At 57.1% G+C, this 18245-nt stretch overlaps 1 protein-coding gene across 2 annotated transcripts in view; it reads right to left on the bottom strand.

The window, feature by feature from the left end:
- Nucleotides 1-17351, bottom strand: part of CLIP2 (CAP-Gly domain containing linker protein 2) — a 75704-nt gene extending 58353 nt beyond the window's left edge. The window contains exon 1 of one of the 2 annotated variants that reach the window (XM_070363102.1): nucleotides 16433-17351. The gene's annotated coding sequence lies outside the window, so the exon portion shown is untranslated. The remainder of the gene's footprint in view (nucleotides 1-16432) is intronic. The other variant, XM_070363103.1, reaches the window with a different exon arrangement.
- Nucleotides 17352-18245: the final 894 nt, after the last annotated feature.

Genomic DNA, 18245 nt, shown 5'->3' with positions numbered 1-18245 from the left:
GAGAATACTGTTCTCTTATCTTCATCTGCCTCCTGGGAGCCCACGGGCCACCCCGGGTGGGGCCACAGTCTCCTCTCTGGGAACCCCAGCTTCAACAGGGTACCTGGCACAGAGCTTGTGATTCAGAAACCACACAGGACAGCACATTTGCTGTGGCTCAGAGGACAACAAATCTCCGGGGATACTGCTCTCAGGGGAGGCTTCCAGAGGCTCCCATAGTCGCCCTCCTGCCCTCCCAGGCCCTGATGACCCAGGAGCATCCAGTATGAGGAACCTACTGTGTGCCAGACCATACGCCCTGGTGAGGCAGTGGGCATCCTACAGGTGAACATTCGATGCCCAGGAAAGTCCGAAGATGCACCTAATGCCACAGACCGCTTAGCAGCTGGACGGGAGTCAGACCCAGATCTGGCCCCGCCTCCCCACGCTGCCTGGACCAGGCTTGGAATAACATTTGTAGGACCCCTGGCCTCTGGGGAGGGCGCCCACGTGCCTCACTGACAAAGGAGACCAGAAGAGCAGGCGGAAGAGAGCAGAACCCCGGCGGTGTAACCCAGTCCCCGGAGGGCTGGGGTCAGAGGAGGAGAGGCCAGCCACCCACCCCCAGCCCCACCCCCACCCCCGTGCAAGGCTCCAGCGCTGGGGGAGCACAGCGAGGGGCAAATGGAACAGGAAGAGGGGGAGGAGGGCCCTTTATGACTCAGGCCCGCTCGTGGGATACAGGAAGAGAGAGGTTTCTTGGAAAAAGCTGGGACGTGGGGATACGCTGGCCTTTGACCACGCTGCGGCGGATGGGGGAGGCCTGGGAGGAAGTATTGCTTTCAGTCTCACGGAGTCCAAACTCTAGACCCATCACGACTAGCTGTAGGGCCCCGGCCGGGTGTGAGCCTCAGCGTCATCACCTGTAAAATGGGAGGGAACACTGCTGCCACGTGGGAAGCACGGCGTGCAAGGCCGCGGAGGCAGCCCCACGAGGCTGCCTCTGTGCCCGGCACACAGGCTGTGCAGAAGGGGCGGCGTCTCTACGATCCGGTCTCTGTTATGTTCTCCGCAGGCCCGGAACGCACACGCCGCCTCCCCCTGGGACCCGGGGCCACAAGGCAGGCATCACAGAGGCGGGCGAGGGCGGGCGGCATTCAGACCAACAGGCCCCCTTTGTGGCGCCTTCAATCGCCATTGACAGAAGACAAACCGGGCTGCATTTCAGGGTTTCCATTTCAGCTGTCCCGGGGGTGGCAGGCCGCAGTTTGAGGCCGGGGAGGGGGAATGGGGCCCAAGAACTTTCTGCCAATCGGAGGCCCAGGGTGCAGCCCGGCAGATCGGGGAAAGGTGCCAAATAGGACAGTGGAAAGCCCATGCCCTCGTGCCAGCGTCGCCCAAAGGGCGCGGGAGGCGGCACCAGGAAGTGGGCTCCCAGGACCAGACCTCAGCTCAGCCATGAGCCGCACCCTGGGCTCTCCTGCTGGAGGGCAGCCCTCCCCCTCCGCCCAACAGAGGCGGCTCTCCGGGCGCGGGGTTGGGGGCTGCGCCTCCTCCCCACCCCACGGATCCCCGCGGCTGGGGTGCCCAAGCTCCCCCTGCTCTTCTGAGCCACGTGGCAGCCAGAGATGGACTCAGTGTGGCCCCCTGCCCAAAGGCTGGGGACCACAACAGTGCCATGGTGGTGTGGGGGAGGGGAGGAAGAGTGCTCTACCGGGAGGACGGGGTGGGGGCTGGGAGCACAGAGCCCACCCTACCAAGTCGACCAAACAGCTGAGGATTTAGAGTGCTTAAAGTGGGGCGGGGGTTGGGGGGTATCCAGAGACTGAAAGGGACACTTGGCTGGCGGGGGGTGGGCTAAGGGTCTCCTAGTGGTGCCCAGACACTGGGATGGCGGGGCGGGGATAAAGCGCCATGGAAGACATGGAGCAAAGAATCCAACAGTTTGCATGGGCATTTTTTTTTCTTGGAAAGCACAAAGCAATCAGTTTTATTATGTCAAGTATGTATATATGTTGTAGAGAATTTCTAATCAAATCAAGTTTTTTGCTCTGTTTCATTTTTCTACACCTTTGAAGAATATTTAATGTTTTAAAAAACTGTATTATTGGAGTATAACTGCTTGATGATGTTCTGTTAGTTTCTGCTGTACAACAAAGTAAAGGACACATATATGCTTTCCCTCTTGAACCTCCCACCCCCTGCCAGTCCCACCCCTCTAGATCTGCACGGAACACCGGGCTGTGCTCCCTGTGCTATACAGCAGCTTCCCACTAGCTATTCCTTTTTATTTATTGATTTTATTTGGAGGACAATTACTTTACAATAGTGTGATGGTTTTTGCCATCCATCGATATGAGTTGGTCACAGGTATACCTGAAGCCCCCTCCCCCAGCTGTTTTACACATGGCAGGGTGTATACGGCAGTGCTACAATCCCAATCTGCCCGACTCCCCTGCCCTCCTTGGCCACATGTCCACTCTCCAGGTCTGCGTTTCTATTCCTACCCTAAAGATAGGTTTGTCTGTACCATTTTTCTAGATTCCATATATATATGCGTTAATATATGATTTTTTTTTTTCTTTTTGACTCACTTCCGTGTGTGTCCAGATAAGCATTTTAGCAAAACTTCCAGGAGCCGATGAGGACGAGGTGGGTGGGGGCTGCTGCGACACACAGGGACTCCAGGAAGTCTGAACTGAGACAGAGGCAGTGGCTGGAGGGGACAGACGCTGAGCAGGTGGCAAACAGCGGTGGGGGGTGGGAGGAGGCGGGGTAGGGAGGGCTAAGGAAAGGAGGAGGGACCTGGGAGATGGGAGGGGCTGGGGCGGGGGTGGTGCTCATTTGGGGACACGTTAGTGGGAAGTGATGGGGGTCTAGGGCGCCCACCCAGTGTGCAGGGTCAGGGGCTGGAGGGGAAGAAGAAAGGGACCCCAGGCACCAAGCTGAGGGCACCCGATGACAGCAGGGCATGAGCAGGCCAGCTTTTGAGGAGACAGGTGGGGCCTCCCCAGTCGCAGGGAAATGCAAATCCAAGCCGCCAGGAGATCCTGTTTCCCATCCAATCAGATGGGCGCAAAGTCAAAGAGCCAGGTGATACCAAGTTGCTGGAAAGGCCTCGGGGTAGAGCTCACCAGTGGGCACCGGGAAGGGAGGGGGGCAGGGAGACGTGCGGGTGCAGAGGACACCCAACCACGGACCTTGGCCGAGCGTCCAGGAAGCACCTCCATGGTGCTAATCCACAGCACCCCCAGCAAATGTGGCTTGAGGGATGGGGCTGGGGCGGGGCAAGTGGGGGCTTCATTTCTATTTTTTTTTAATGCAGGAGGCCTGGGTTTGATCCTTGGGTTGGGAAGATCCCCTGGAGAAGAGAATGGCTACCCACTCCAGTATTCTTGCCTGGAGAATCCCCATGAACAGAGGAACCTGGTGGGCTACAGTCTGTAGCATCCCAAAGAGCCTGACATGACTGAGCAAGTAACACTTTCACTTTTCATTATTTATTTGGCTGAGCTGGGTCTTTGATGCAGCACTCTCAATCTTCAATTTTCCTTGTGGCATGCGGAATCTTTTCAGCTGGGCATGTGGGACCTAGTTCCCTGACCAGGGATTGAACTTGGGCCCCCCTGCACTGGGAGCACAGAGTCTTAGCCACTGGACCACCACACAGAAGTCCTGCTTCATTAGTATTTGTAAGATTTGCTTCTTTCAGTCCCGCATGCTGTACACGGGAGTTCACTGAGCCCTGTCTATTCTTTCGAGTGCCTAAAATATTTCAAAACATTAAAATTTTACTTTTATTTATTTTTAGACTGCCTGGTGAGGCATGCAGGATTTCGTTCCCCCGCCCAGGATCGAACCCATGCCCCCTGCAATAAAAGTGTGGATTCTTAACCACTGGTCTGCTAGGGAAGTCCCTCAAAATACTTTTTAAATAAAAAAAAAAACAACATTTTTTTTAAAGATAGACACAAGGAGAGAGGGAGAGAAAACAGTTCCCCCCCCATGCACACCCACCAAGAGGAATGGGGGGCAGGCACCAAACAGAGTGAACCCCAGGTGCTGACCCCAGGCTCCAAATGGTGGGCCCTTATACAAGCATGGTATGGGTGCCCCCAGCCCTGGCCCACTGGGCACCCCAACACTCACACCCGCACTAGAACCCCAGTGCTACCCAACCCCCAAATCCAGGGTGACCACTGCCCCCATGAGCCTCCACCCAGCCGGCACCACAGCCCGTCCCATCCTGCTGGGGAAGGAGGCCGTTTGTTTGCATGTGACTGAGGCTCGGGAAATTTCAGCCAGTGGTGAGGCTCGGATCCCCACAGGCAAGTGGAGAGTGGGGCACCCTCCCTGCGAGCCCTGCCAGCTCAGAGCAGCCGCCCCGAGGCCGGGGAGGGCCGGGGTGGTGCGGCCTGCCTGTGGCCCCGGCCCCACACCCGCCCTGCTCTCACCCAGTGGGGGGGACCACAGGGCAGAATGTGTCAGCCCAACATTCACACAGCCGCCGGCCAGCGGCAAGACACTCCAGGAAGCATGGGGCAGCAGTGGGCCCCGTCTGGGGTCCGAGTCACCCTGGGGATGCCTGGCAGCCATTCAAAATGTGCAGAAGGGACCCAGCCCAAGCCTCACAGCTGCGCTAGGGTAGGAACCCAGGCTCCACCAGCTGATGTGGCTTCCAGGAGCGGGGAGAGAGGACGAAGCTGGGGAGATGACAGGGCAGGCGCGCCCACAGGACTGAGGAGGGAAGGACAGGCGGACCCAAGAGCCCTGGTCGACTCCCCATCTCCCTGGCACCTGCAGGGGGAGCCACGAGCAGGGCTGAGTCCAGAAGGCCGGGATGTAGTCCCGCCTGCTTGCCATCCTGCATCCTCACAGCTCCTGAGCTTGGGGCTGCGGTTCTTAATTTTTAAGTCAGTATCTTCCTTGTCCGGCCCACTGCCTGGGCAACTGCAGAGCTCTGGAAATGGCCAGCCTGTCAGTCCTCCCTGAGCTGGACAGACTAGGGTGTGGCCATCTTCCCTTGGGCTGGGAGTTCAGATCCTGTCTCCCAGCAAAGGGGATCAGGGCTTCCCCTCCCTGCCCTGCCAGTCCAGCGAGGGGAAGGAATGTGGATATACTTCTGTGCATTACACACACACACACACACACACACACACACACACACACACATACAACTGGCATGCTCAGAACCAGAGCACAGCCATGGCCCCAGAGCCCCAGCCCTAGCTGTGCGGCCACGCTCCAGACTTAGTGACTGGACAGCTGGGATCCTCTCACCACTGGTCCAGGACACTGGGCAGGCATCAGCCTGACTTTGCTGGATGGGGTCCCCGATTAGGCCCAAAGAGAAGGGCTAGTTGCCCCCTGACCCACCTTTATTCCCATTTCACAGGATGGGAAAACTGAGGCCCAGGGCAGAAATGTGAAGCGAACAGGACAGTAAGAGACAACTGCCTAAATGAAGAAGAGCTGGGCTGGGCAAGAAGGTCCTTGAGATCAGACAAAATTGGAGTCACAGGGAAGGGCAGGGCTGCTGAGGTCACCCAGCCGTCAGGGCAACAGGAAGGAACGGACTCTGGTATCCTGCCTCCCTGGCCACGATGCTGAGCCAGTTGTCTTTCACTACTGCCTCCTTCCCTTCTGGTTTCCATGGCAGCTCCATCTAACCCGTCCAGGCCAGCGCAGCTGCAGGAGGGTCACCCATCTCCTGGGTTCTCCTCCCCAACCCAGCATGCTGGGCCTCCTCCCTGGGCTTGGGATTTGCACAAGCAACTCAAAAAGAACCCTGAGCAAAAGGAGAGTCTTTACAATAAGTGGTGCTGGATCAAATGGATAGCCAAGAGGGAAAAAAACCAAAAACAAAAAAAACCCCATTATCTTTTCTGTGACTGGCAGAATAATGGCTTCATCCTGGTCCTTGTGAATTTATCAGTTTATGTGGCAAAAGGGAATTAAGGCTGCAGATAGAACTAAGCTGCTACTCAGCTGACCTGAGAGGAGATTATTCTGAATGATCCAGGCAGACGCAATGTAATCACGAGGGTCCTTATAGGTGGAAAGGGGAGGCAGGAGAGGCAGAGAGATGGCTGCCTGCAAAGGACCCGGTCCGACATTGCTGGCTTTGAGGATGGAGGCAGGGGCTGACAGCCAAAGAATGCAAGTGGCCTCTAAGAAGCTGGAAAAGGTTTCCAGAAACAGATTTTTCCTTAGAATTCCTAGAAGGAACGTAGCCCTGCTGACATCTTGATTTCAGCCTGCTGAGATCCATGTCAGACTTCTGACCTCCAGAAGTGTAAGATAATATATTTGTGTTGTTTTAAACCACTAAGTTTGTGGTCATTTGTTATAAGAGCTACAGGAAATTAATACGCTTGCTTCACATCATACACGACAATCAGCTCCAGACAGAGGGCAGGATCTAAACATGAAAGGTAAAACAATACAGTTTTTAGAAGACATGAAAGAGGATCTGCCTAACGCTGGAGAAAGGCAGAGATTTCAACACAGGAAGTGCTGAAAGGGAAGAGATGGAAAAACTGGACAATATGCTTCTGTGACTCAAATGATACCACTGGGGTTGGGGGGAAGGAGAGAGAGAGAATGAATTTGTAATTCCTGTATTCTGCAAAGGATTCCTATTCAGAATATGGGAAAAACTCAACAAATCAAGTAAGAAAAAACTCAGCAAGACTTGAACAAGCACTTCAGCCCAGAAAAGGGTATTCAAACGACCCATAAACAGATGAAAAGAAGTTCACCTTCATTAGTCACCATAACAACACTACATCCACTGGAATGTATAAAAGGAAGCATGGACCCAAGTGTTGGTGAGGACATGGAATATCCAGAACGCTCGTGCACTGGTAGCACGAGTACAAAGTGGTGTCAGCAACGTGGAAAACAGTCTGGCATCACACACCGCAGCTGAGCGTGACCCCGTAATCCCACTCCTAGCTATGTGTGCATGCGTGCTCAGTCACTTCAGTCGTGTCCCACTCTTTGTGATCCCCATGGACTGTGGCCCGCCAGGCTCCTCTGTCCATGGGGATTCTCCAGGCAAGAATACTGGAGTGGGTTGTCATGCCCTCCTGTAGGGGATCTTTCCAACCCAGGGATCGAACCAGCATCTCTTATGTCTCCTGTATTGGCTCTTTACCACTAGAGCCACCAGAGAAGCCCATCCTGAGCTATGTCGCCGCAGGAAAGTGCACATACATGCACCAGGAGACATGGACTGTTCCTAATACCCTCGAACTGAAAATAACCCAAATATCCATCACCATCAGAGTGAGTAAATAAGTGGTGGTTTGTTCACACAACGGAATAAAGCACAGCAGTGAGAATGGGCGAACTACAACTACACGCAACCATATGTGTGAGCCTTGTGAATCTCGAGTGAAAGAAGGCAGTTGTGAAAGTGCTTAAAGTTTGACTGCACGCTTCCGTTTAAAAAGCAGGTCAGGGATTTCCCTGGTGGTCCAGTGGTTAAGAATCCCCCTTGCAATGCAGGAGGCACCAGTTCAAACTCTGGTCCAGGAAGATCCCACATACTGCATGGGATGAGCTCACTGCATGAGCTTGTGAGCTGCAGCTACTGAAGTCTGCATGCTCTAGGGCCCTGCAAAAGTCTGTGCAAAAGAGGCCACCGCAAAGAGAAGTCCGCGCACCACGACTCGAGAGTAGCCCCCGCTCGCCGCCACAACTAGAGAAAGCCCGCACACAGCAACGCAGACCCAGTGCAGCCAAAAATCAATAAAGTTTTTAAAAATAAAAAGAAGCTCAAAGGCAGGCAAAAATTTATTGATGGTGCCAGAAATCAGGGACAGGGTCACCCCTGGGTCAGGGGTGTAGACTGGAAGGAAAAACAAGAGGGGCTCTGGGGGAGCTAGCGGGTTCTGATTCTGGATTTGAGTGCCACACAGGTATTTCAGTTTGAGTAAAGTTGACAAAATACTACACTCATGATACACACACTTGTCCGTATGGACGCTGTACTTCAACAAAAAGGCTTGTTTTTGTTTTTAATTCCCTGGGCTTGGGGGGAGTGGTAGCAGGAGTAGAGGAGGCAGGGCAGGCCCAGATCATTACCCCAGGCGTGATCCCTGCTGCTCCGGGGCCTCCCCCACCCTGCAGATGACCCCAGCCAGCACCTAACCACGTGGACCCACTGACGCATCCGACTCCCCCAGGGTCTGTGGACTGCCCACGGGCAGGCTCAAGCCCCACGGGGCTCCAGCTCCCAGGACCTGGCACAGAGGGGTTCTGTGCTCACCGAACAGCCTTCCAGCCCCAGCTTTCCTCCCTAAAGAAGGCATGCTGATTCCCACCCCAGCAGCCTCTCACTCCCAGGGCTTCCCCTGTAGGCAGGGGGCAGGGGGAGGCAGAGCCCGCTGAGGTCAGAGCCTGGCTCCTCACCCACACGAGAGGAGGGGACACCAACCAGGGCTCACGACGAACGGTCAGGATGTGGGTGGCGTGGAGAAGGGATGAACCAGCTAGGGTCCGTGGGTACCACCTACACCTCTGAAGGGCCAGCCAGGATGGCTGGTGGGGGGCGGTGCAAAGGAACGGGGGAGGCAGGGCAGAATTTAGTGGCCCCAGGGCTGAGGTCAGTGACTAACAAGCCCTCAAAGTCTGTATTTTCTTTTATTGCTTCCAGGAAGGCACTCCCCATCAATGCCCCCAGTCACCAAATTCTGGCAGAATATCGCCAACGCCCAGGCACAGCCACGCAGTCTGTCACATCTCCAGGCCTTTGCACACTCTGTCCCTCCTGCTAGAATCCCTTCCTCTCATCCACTGGCAAGACCCCTGGCCTCTCTCACTGAGAACAGCTTTAAAGGGCAGGTTCTTAGAGTATCTTGTTTGTTGCAGGGCTCTTGGTACCTAGGACAGCGCCCAACCCACAGGGGAGCTCAAAAGATGTTTAAGGAATACATGAATGAATAAAACACCCTCCTCTGCCTTCATCAGCTTCCCAGGTGGCATTAGTGGTAAAGGACCCGCCTGCTGCTGCAAGAGACATAAGAGATGCAGGTTCGATCCCTGGCTCGGGAAGATCTGGATGAGGGCATGCAACCCACTCCAGTATTCTTGCCTGGAGAATGCCATGGACAGAGGAGGCTGGCGGGCTACAGTCCATAGGGTTGCAAAGAGTTGGACACGACTGAGGTGACTTAGCATGCACACATGCATGCCTCCAACACCACTCTCATGTTGAGTTGGAGGCCCATGGCAGCTTGTCACACCCCATGGCCACACTCACTGGCCAGCTTGGCGTGATCTCTGGAAAGGAGAGAGAGGAGTAACTCAACATTCCAACTAACTCACATTCTTCTAGAATCCCAGTGCCACGCACACCTGGCACAGAGCCACTGCTCACCAGTGAGTCCAACAAGCAAGGAATCAGATAGTGAGCCCCCGTCAGTGGGGGTAATCAAGCAAGGACTGAAGCCTACTCTCAGAATGGTTCTTGCCTCAGTTCCTGCTGCCCTGAGAGGCTCTTGTAAGCTGGCATGGCTATTATCACTGTCGATAACAACATGAACCAGAACTTGCTGAGCATCTCCCCCAGTCCACGGCTGGGCCACCACAGCTGTGCTCTGCACTGTGCCTGACTGCGAATCTGGGTGGTGTACCAGGTGCAGGAGTCTGGGTGGGATGGTGCTGTATCCCCACGAAGCTGTTTCAGCACAAGGAGTCACAGACCTGTAACACTCATTCTGCTGCAGGCACGTCTAAGCCCTTCATAGATATGAACCTGTCCAGTGTGCGCTGCGACCCTGTGAAGAAGATGCTGTCATGAGCTCCACTTACTAACCGGGAAACTGAGGCCCAGAGCCAGCAGGTCGCTTGCTAGGGATGATACAACTGAGCGGTGGCAGGTGGGATTCCCGCTCAGGTCCCCTGGCCTTGAAGTTCACATTCTTAAACACTGCTCTTTTAAAAAACTTATTTATTTGGGGCCATGCTGCACAGCATGTAGGATCTTAGTTCCCCAACCAGGGATCGAACTTGTGCCCCCTGCACTAGAAGCATGGAGTCTTAACCACTGGATCACCAGGGAAGTCCCCCTTAACCACTGCTCTTTACTTCCTCAGAACTGAGACCAACGCTCCTCCAGGCACCGGGTTGGGAGAACAAGGGCACAGTTTGAAGCAGGAGGTCAGGAGGGCACCCCATGGCCCTGGGTGCCAACACCACAGTCCATAGCGTGTCTGCCAGCTCCTTCCTGTTTCTGGCCTGTTTCCTGGGCCCCTTCCACCCAGCGCGCTGAGCTCCAGCTTCCCTGAGCTTCTCCCTGCTCCTGAAGACACCCCCGCCAGGTGCCTGCTATGCCAGGATGCCCTCACCCCTCTTCTGCATGCGTGCTAAGTCACTTTAGGCGTGTCCGACTCTGTGCAGCCCTAAAGACTATAGCCTGCCAGGCGCCTCTGTCCACGGGATTCCCCAGGCAAGAATACTGGAGTGGGTTGCCATGCCCTCCTCCAGGGGATCTTCTGGACCCAAGGATTGAACCGCATCTCTTATGTCTCCTGCACGGGAGGTGAGTTCTTTACCACTAGCGCCACCTGGGAAGCCCTTCACGCTTCTTCTACCCCTGAGTCAAGTCCTGGGACCCAGTGGGTGTGTCCAGAGCTTTCTGCACACCTCTGTATCACAGACTCCCTGGCATCCTCACAGGATGGGGATTCTCTGGCAGGGACCAGTTGGGCTCCGGGTTCCCAGGGTCTCACTCCTTCCCCTAGAGCTCGTCAGGCCCTCGTGGAGGGGACTGGCTGTGAGAACCAGCCCCCGCTCTCGGCTCCCCTGCAGCTGCTGCTAAGAAGCCTCCGGGAGGAGGGTTATTAAGATCACAGGGCGGCTGCAGTCCTCTCTTCCCTCTGCCAGGGACCCCCTCCCAGGACCTGCTGCCCCTCACTCAGGCTTTCATGTTATATATAGCAGGGGCTTACACCAGACAGCGTGACAATGCAAAGTCACTCCAAACTCCTTATGCCCCCTGGATCTGGCTGCTAGAAAGCTGGGTCAAATTACCACCAAGGTGCCGCAGCCCCTCTGGCTTCATCTGATGTTTGCTACCCCGGGCTCCCCCTGCTCCAATTGTCTCAAGTCTTTTCCATCTCCTTAGACTGCGTTTATCTTTGTAAATCACCTCGAGTCCTTTCTGGATTGGACAAAGAACACAGGAGACCCTTCTGGGCATCTTCTCTCCTCTGCTCTGAGTTCCCAGTGCCCAGTGCAGCCCTCGGTCAGAGAGAAGCTGAATGCGGGCTGAGTGAAGTGAACCTACAAGCAGGTGAACTCAGGCAGGGAAGTCTACAGCAGAAGAGGGAACAGCAGGAGCGAAATCAGGATATGTGCCATGCACGTGTGTGTGTGCCAAGTCGCTTCAGTCGTGTCCGACTCTGTGATCCTATGGACTGTACCCTGCCAGGCTCCTTGTCCGGGATTCTCCGGGCAAGAATACTGAAGTAGGTGGTCATGCCCTCCTCCAAGAGATCTTCCCAACCCTGGGATTGAACCTGCATCTCATGTCTCCTGCATTGGCAGGCAGGTTCTTTACCACTAGCGCCACCTGGGAAGTCCCCAAAATCAGGATAGAAGGTAGCAAAAAAAAAATCAGAAAACACCTCATGTCATTTCCTCCTTCATCGCAGGGAGGGGCCTTCAACCAGATGCCCGGCCTCACAGCAGGCCTGGAAGAATGGTGGGCTCCACGCTGAGCCTCCAGGCCGGACACTCAATGCCCCACTGCCCCCAAACTTCTTCACTTTTCTCTCTCTGCGCCCCTCAGGAAGGCGCGCCTTATCCACCCCGAGTCCGCCCATCCTTCAGGACACAGCGCAGTTCTGCCTCCCCCCGAGAGCCCCCTCAGCCATCCCACCCACACCGTGCCCTGCCTCTGAGTCATTCTCAGGGACTTGAACCATTGTCGGGGGCAGTGACCCCACTGGGTATGGAGGCTCTTCTACTCTGGCCTTAAAAATGTTCCTCGAAGGTACTGATGTCATTTATACTTTCAGGAAGGGGACTTTTGTCTTCCCGATTCGGCAAACGCCTCTTGAAGGCGGGGTCTGAAACTAAGGTGTCCTCTGCTCCGTCCACGCTGAGGGGCTCAGCCATCACCCACTCCTACCTACCACGCTGGATGCTGGAGAGTGAGGCTGGGGCACCCCAGGGGTAGCTGAGGCCAGGCTGGGGGCAAGAGGAGCGGATCAGCCCTGAGTCACCTCCTTTAGGGAGGAGAGATTGGAAAACCAGGCCCTCATCGTGAGCTCCCAATTTCCCCTCTCCCGGTAAAGAGATCAAAAAGGCGAAGATGGAAGTGAATGAGGGGCGGGCATCTCCCTGGGCTGTGGCTGGAGTCAGAGGCACGTTCCAGGGTCGGAGCCAGGGCGCTCCTTGAAGCCGGAAGCTGGTAAGTGGACATGGCCCCAAACTCATGCCTCGTTAATCAAAACCACCTGCTATGCTCTACTTTCTATTCAGAGGGGAAATGTTTCATTATCATTTTGAAGCATTTCCTCTGAAAACATGAGCTCTGTTACCGTTTCTGTACGCTGGCAAGGAAAGGAGAGGTGGGATGGGGTGGGTCCCCTGCTGGCACCACCCCTCCCCGACCCCAGTCCCCTGGTGCCAAAGGGGAGCCCATCCTGGGCCCCAAGCCTGGTGCGGAGGCCTGCAGTGGGCTCCCAGAGATGGCGAGCCCCCACTCCCCTGTCCTCCCCGCATTCCACACACCCCACATCATAACCCCATACCAGCTGTGCCCAGCCATGTCCCCCACCCGCAGACCCAGAGTCGGCATGGCCTGCCCTCCACCAGCCCAGCGGATGGGGTGGGTGCCCTCACCCAAGCTGGGCCCATCCAGCTCTCCGGCACCCAGAGACTGAGGGGAGTGCCCCTGGGTGGTCCTGTGGCCTCCAGCTGAAGCCACCCTTCAGGGCGGCCACACAAGAGAGAGGAGCCACGACAGAGGCATCAGGAGAGGACAGCAAATGAAACCGGAGTCCAGAGAGAGGAAGGCTGGAGGAGGGGCTGCCTGCTGGCTTCCCGGGTCCTGGGGGAGCCAGGCCGCCTGCAACCGTTTCCTGCAAAGTTCCTTTCCTCTCAACTCCCCTTTCACTTAACCTAATTGGAGGCAGTCCCTGTTCTCAGCAACAGAATAAACCAAAGCGAGGTGTCGGGGAGTGGGGAGGGGGGCCCCCCCTTCTCCCATCAAGCCTTCCCCTCAAGGCCTGCCCATCAAGCCTAGGACACTAGACGGTTTATAAAAGGTGAGGCCCTGGATATATAAAAGGCAGGGCCCCGTCAGCTGGGAGTGGGCCCCGAGAGCCAAAGAGGCTGGACTTGGAAATTGAGCCGCGAGATGGAGGCGTCTGAGGAAGGGATGGCCAAAACCTTGCTTTCCGGAAGTGAACCAGATGGGCAAGTGGATGGTGGAAGGAACTTATGTCGTCCAGGCACACAGTAGGTACTCAATAAATGCAAGGAGGGACTTCCCTGGTGGTCCAGTGGCTAAGACTCCGAGCTGCCAAGGCAGAGGGGTCGGGTTTGATCCCTGGTCAGGGAACTAAAGAGCTCGCATGCTGAAACTAAGACCCGGAGCAGCCAAAATAAATAAATAAATGTAAATGCGTGGGGGGCAAACAGGGAAACCTCTCCTCGTCTTGAATTCCTCATCCATAAAATGTAAGCAATGTTATCAAGATATCCACAAACTAAGACACGCGTTCAAAGAGCTTAAAACAGTTCCTGGCAGAGTAAGCATTCAGCATGCATTGTTGTTGCTGTTTTTTAACCTAAACAAAGGCTGACATTCTCCCCAAAGACCGCTGTGCGGGGGCTTTGGTCTGAAGGTGCCCTCCCTCCTCCAGCTTCATAAGTTGAAATCCTATCCCCCAGGGAGACAGTATTAGGAGGTGGGGCCTTTGGGGTGATTAGGTCAGGAGGGTGGAGTGCTCATGAATGGGATTAGTGCCCTCATAGAAGAGACCCCACAGAGCTCCGAGCCCCTCTACAGCTTGAGAACACAAAAATAAGTGTGACTCGGAAAAGGGTCCTCACCCAACCATGCTGACACGTGGATCTCAGCCTTCCAGCCTCCAGAGATGTGAGAAGTAAATGGGCTGTTTAAAGCCACCCAGTCGTTTGTTAGAACCGCTCAGACTAAGGTAACAGGGAACCCGGAGGGTCAAGAATACAGCTTCTCTCCTCTGGGTGCTGAAGCAAAGGTGGGGGGAGATGGCATCAAGAGGGCAGGATCAATCTTTAGGGTGACAGCTCTAGGGACAGAAAGGTCAAGAGGAAATTGTCCCCCACCTCGTGGGCTGGAGCAGAGGGAGCAAGAACGGCATCACCAAGGGAGGCTGGACCAGGAAAGACAGAACAGCCCAGGGAGGAGGCTGCACTGAGGCAGAGAACAGCAGGGCCTCGGAGGAGGCTGACCGACAGGACTGCCTGACAGGGGACAAACAGCTGGGGAGGGAGCAGGACGGGCCACTCGTGGGTGGAGATGGAGGCCGAAGGGCCACAAACACCGGGCATTCTCTCCATTGCAGTACACGCGCTTCGCACACACTTATCTATCCGTTCAGTTCTCTCAACAACCCTAAAAGGTGACACCTTGAGTATCCTCATGTTACAGATGGGAAAACTGAAGGGGAGAGAGGTATCACGACTTGTCTGAGGTCACACAACTAGTGGGCTGGGCTTTGAACCCAGGCTGTCAGGCTCCAGCAGTCAAACTTAATTGCCAGAGGGGTGAGCAGATGCTGAAAAAAAATTGCTGCCTCTGCAAGTGGGTTCCTCACTTGGGACTTCAGGCTCTGGGTACAGAATTCGAGGCACCTCCTTCCCAGCCTTCTGGCTGCACCTGGGGACCCACAGGTGCACAGTCCTGCTTGCTAAGGCTCCCTCCAGGTCTCCTCTGCCAGACTCTTCTGCCTTTGAAACTCCCCTCCAGCCCATCCCCCTTCACCAGTCCCACCATCCCTCCCAGGCCAGGACTGCAGATGCCAACACATCCTGGGCTTATGGAGAAGGGCATCATGCCCCAGTCACCCACATCCTTTGCTGCCCTTCTGACCCACCAGCCACCTGGTCTCTTGCCTCTTTTTCTGACTCCCACCCCTTGCCCACGCTATGTCCTCGCTCTCCAGCCCCCCTTTTGGGATCCTGGCAGCAAACTTCTAGGCCCAGGCTCTGTCAAGCTTCCTGTTCCACCCCATCCTCCAGGTATGCTTCCAGCTCCCGCATCACTGTGCTCCACCGATGCTGCTGGGCTGTGCTCCATGGGGGCCAGGAAGCACCAGCCCTGTATACCTGCCAACCCCTGGCAGTGCTGGGCAGGTGACAGCAGCTGGATGAATGAAGGGCTCATTGTTTACGTTACAACTGGTGCGGAGTCTTCCGCCCACGTGGTCCTCCCAGCCTCCTCCTCCTCCTCTGCCTGCTATCCCTATAGGGACCAGCACCATCCCCCACAAGCCTCCCTTGGGCATCTCACAGCAGCAAGGGCAGCCCCCCTCCCCAAGCTGGACCTCCCACTTCTCACCCAGAAGGGAAGAGGCGGCAAATCAGAGGTTGGGGCATTCGCAGCTGAGTGGGTGACTTCCCCCCAGGTGCCCCCTCTTATCCAGGGTGGGGCTGGGGCTTGCGTGGCAGTGCCCAGTGGGCACCCTGCCCCGCCCAGGCCCCGCCTAAAGGACCCAAACGGGCGGGCCCTGGAGGCCCAGCTGTAGCATCCTTGGGGCAGCCAGGGCCCCTCCCCGTAGGGAGGGCAGAAAATGTGCTGCCTCACCAGCCACCAGTGCCAGCCTTGGGGGGGAGGGGGGCACCCCTGCGGGAAGACGCCCCACCTCATCCGTCTATTCCCCCTGCGCCATGCACTTTAACCAAGTTTTGCAAAGGGCATTGGCCAAGCGACCACAGCCCGTGGGGCGGGGGCTCCACGTCCTCCCAGACCCGGGGTCTGGAGAAGGGCCGTGTGGCCGCGCCCACCAGGCTCAGCTCCCCCCATCCCCCGCGCGGGGCCTGGGAGCCCAGAGCCCTGCAGCGCGTCCAGCCGCTCAGCGCTGCCCTTGGAAGCAGCGACGGGCGGCTCCCTAGCATCTGTGCCGAACCCCCGTTAGGGGCACCGAGGGCGCTGGGGATGCCTCCACCGAGGGGACCCGCAGCTCGGGAAGGGTTCCCCAACGCCGGCAGCAGCCCCTCCTCGCCTGCAGGCGACGGGGAAGTTGGGGCGGGGGTGCACCCAGAAGGAGCTCCCGCTCACGCCCACCCGCCGGGCCCCGACCCCTTCGGCCTCCCCTCACTCCCCGACAATGCCTCCGTGTCGGCCGCCCGGCTAAGGACCAGGCCCGGGACTACCGCCGCCTCCCGCAATCCCTCGGTCCTTTGTTGCCCGGCGAGCCCCCTCCCTCGGGGTTCGGCCGGCTGTTCCTACCTTCGCCCCTCCAGCAGCAGGCGGAGCGGCGGGCGGCGGGGGCGCCCGACCCCCGTCCTCTCCCGGCGCCGGGGCACCGGCGGGGGCAGAGGATGCTGCGGTCCCCCTCCCCGCGCGCCGCTGCCCACCGCCTGCAGCCCCTCCCGGCGCCGGGGTTCCGCGTTCGCGCTCCGGGTCCGGGCCTAGCGCGCCGCGTGTGCGGCCGGCTGGGCGGCGGCAGGGAAGCGGGTATGCGCTGAGCGGGGCAGCCCTAGCCGCCGCCTGCGCTCCTTGCGGCGGAGCCCGAGCCGAGCTGAGCGGGAGCGGAGCGAGCGGCCCGGCTCCGGGAGGGAACAAAAGGGGCCGGCGCTGGGGCGGGCGCGGGAGGGCGGGGCCTGGCGCGGCGGGGGTCAGGCGGGCGCTCGCGCGGCCTCGCGTTTCTCAGGCTGCAGCGCCGCGCCGCAAGGGGGCGGGCGGGCGGAAAACCGCCCCGGCACCTCGTCCACCGGCTCCTAGAGGCGGTCAGTGGCTGGGCGTCCGAAGCGTGCCAGCCCCCCACCTCGGCGCCGGGCACCTATCGGCGCTTCCATTGTATGTGACGGAAGAGAGCATCCTCAGCCTTGCTCGGCTCACAAGGATGTCCCAGACCCCTGAGAGAGGTGGAAGCTGCGCAGAGGGCTGGGGAGGTTTCTGGAGTTTCCGGGAAGGCTTCACTGGAGAGGTGACGTTTGAACTGGACAGGATGAGGAGGAGACAGTGTAGCGGAGCTGCAAACTCCAGGTCTTCCTGGACGGTCTAGAGGCCAAAACGGAGTCTTGGTGATTTGCTCCCAACGCTTGTTTGGAAAAAGTGGTCCCCAAGATACAGATTGAACCCTGCACCATCCTCCCAAGGCACGCGCTGTCTCCCGGAATATCAGAGGACTGATGCGGCTACCCGCCTACCCCGCCTACCCCTCCACCCCGGGGGAAGTCGAGGGCAGAGGCTAAGTGGCAGCCGAGGGGTGAGAAGGAACTGGGTCCCAGCACGCATAGGTGCCTGGCTGTGGTTGGTCGCTGTGCTTTTTGTTCTCCTTTTCTTTTCCCTTCAATGAGCTAACCTCAATGCCTTTGCCCCTTGCTGGTTCCTCCCACTTTCTCTGTCTGACAAGTCATCTTTCCCCTTGAAGCCCATCTTTAATTCACCTCCCCCTTACTGTATGGGAATGTGGGTGTTGGGGGAGGTGCGGTCAGTACAGTAGGACTCTGGGGAGGGCAGGGACCAGGCCCAGGCTTGTTTATATGCCCTAAGGCACCCAGTGCAGAGCTTGGCCGAGCAAGCCTTAGAGCACATAATGACACCTGTTGAGTTGTGCTTCTCCGTGGCTCAGCAGTAAAGAATTTGCCTGCAGTGCCGAAGATGAAGGTTTGATCTTTGGTGGCTCAGATGGTAAGGAGTCTGCCCAAATGCAGGAGACCCAGGTTCGATCCCTGGGTCAGGAAGACCCCTTGGAGAAGGGAATGGCTACTCATTTCAGAATTCTTGCCTGGAGAATTCCATGGACAGAGGAGCGTGGTTCCCTACAGTCCACTGGGGTCCCAAAGAGTTGGACATGACTGAGCACACACATACACACATTTCCCTCCACTGGAATCCATAATCTTTGAGAAATGAGTTAATTTCTTTAAATATATATATATATAGGCCACCTGGGACTTCCCTGGTGGTCCAGTGGCTAAGACTCTAAGCTCCCAATGCAGGGGGCCAGGGTTTGATCCCTGATCAGGGAACTAGATCCCTCATGCCACAAGGAAGATGGCAGATTCTGTCCACCGTCACTAAGACCCGGCATAGC

This window comes from Bos mutus, chromosome 25 (assembly GCF_027580195.1).
Source record: "Bos mutus isolate GX-2022 chromosome 25, NWIPB_WYAK_1.1, whole genome shotgun sequence".
NCBI classification, from domain to species: domain Eukaryota; kingdom Metazoa; phylum Chordata; class Mammalia; order Artiodactyla; family Bovidae; genus Bos; species Bos mutus.
The sequence above is the reverse complement of the archived record's forward strand: the minus strand, read 5'-3'. Positions and strand labels throughout refer to the sequence as shown.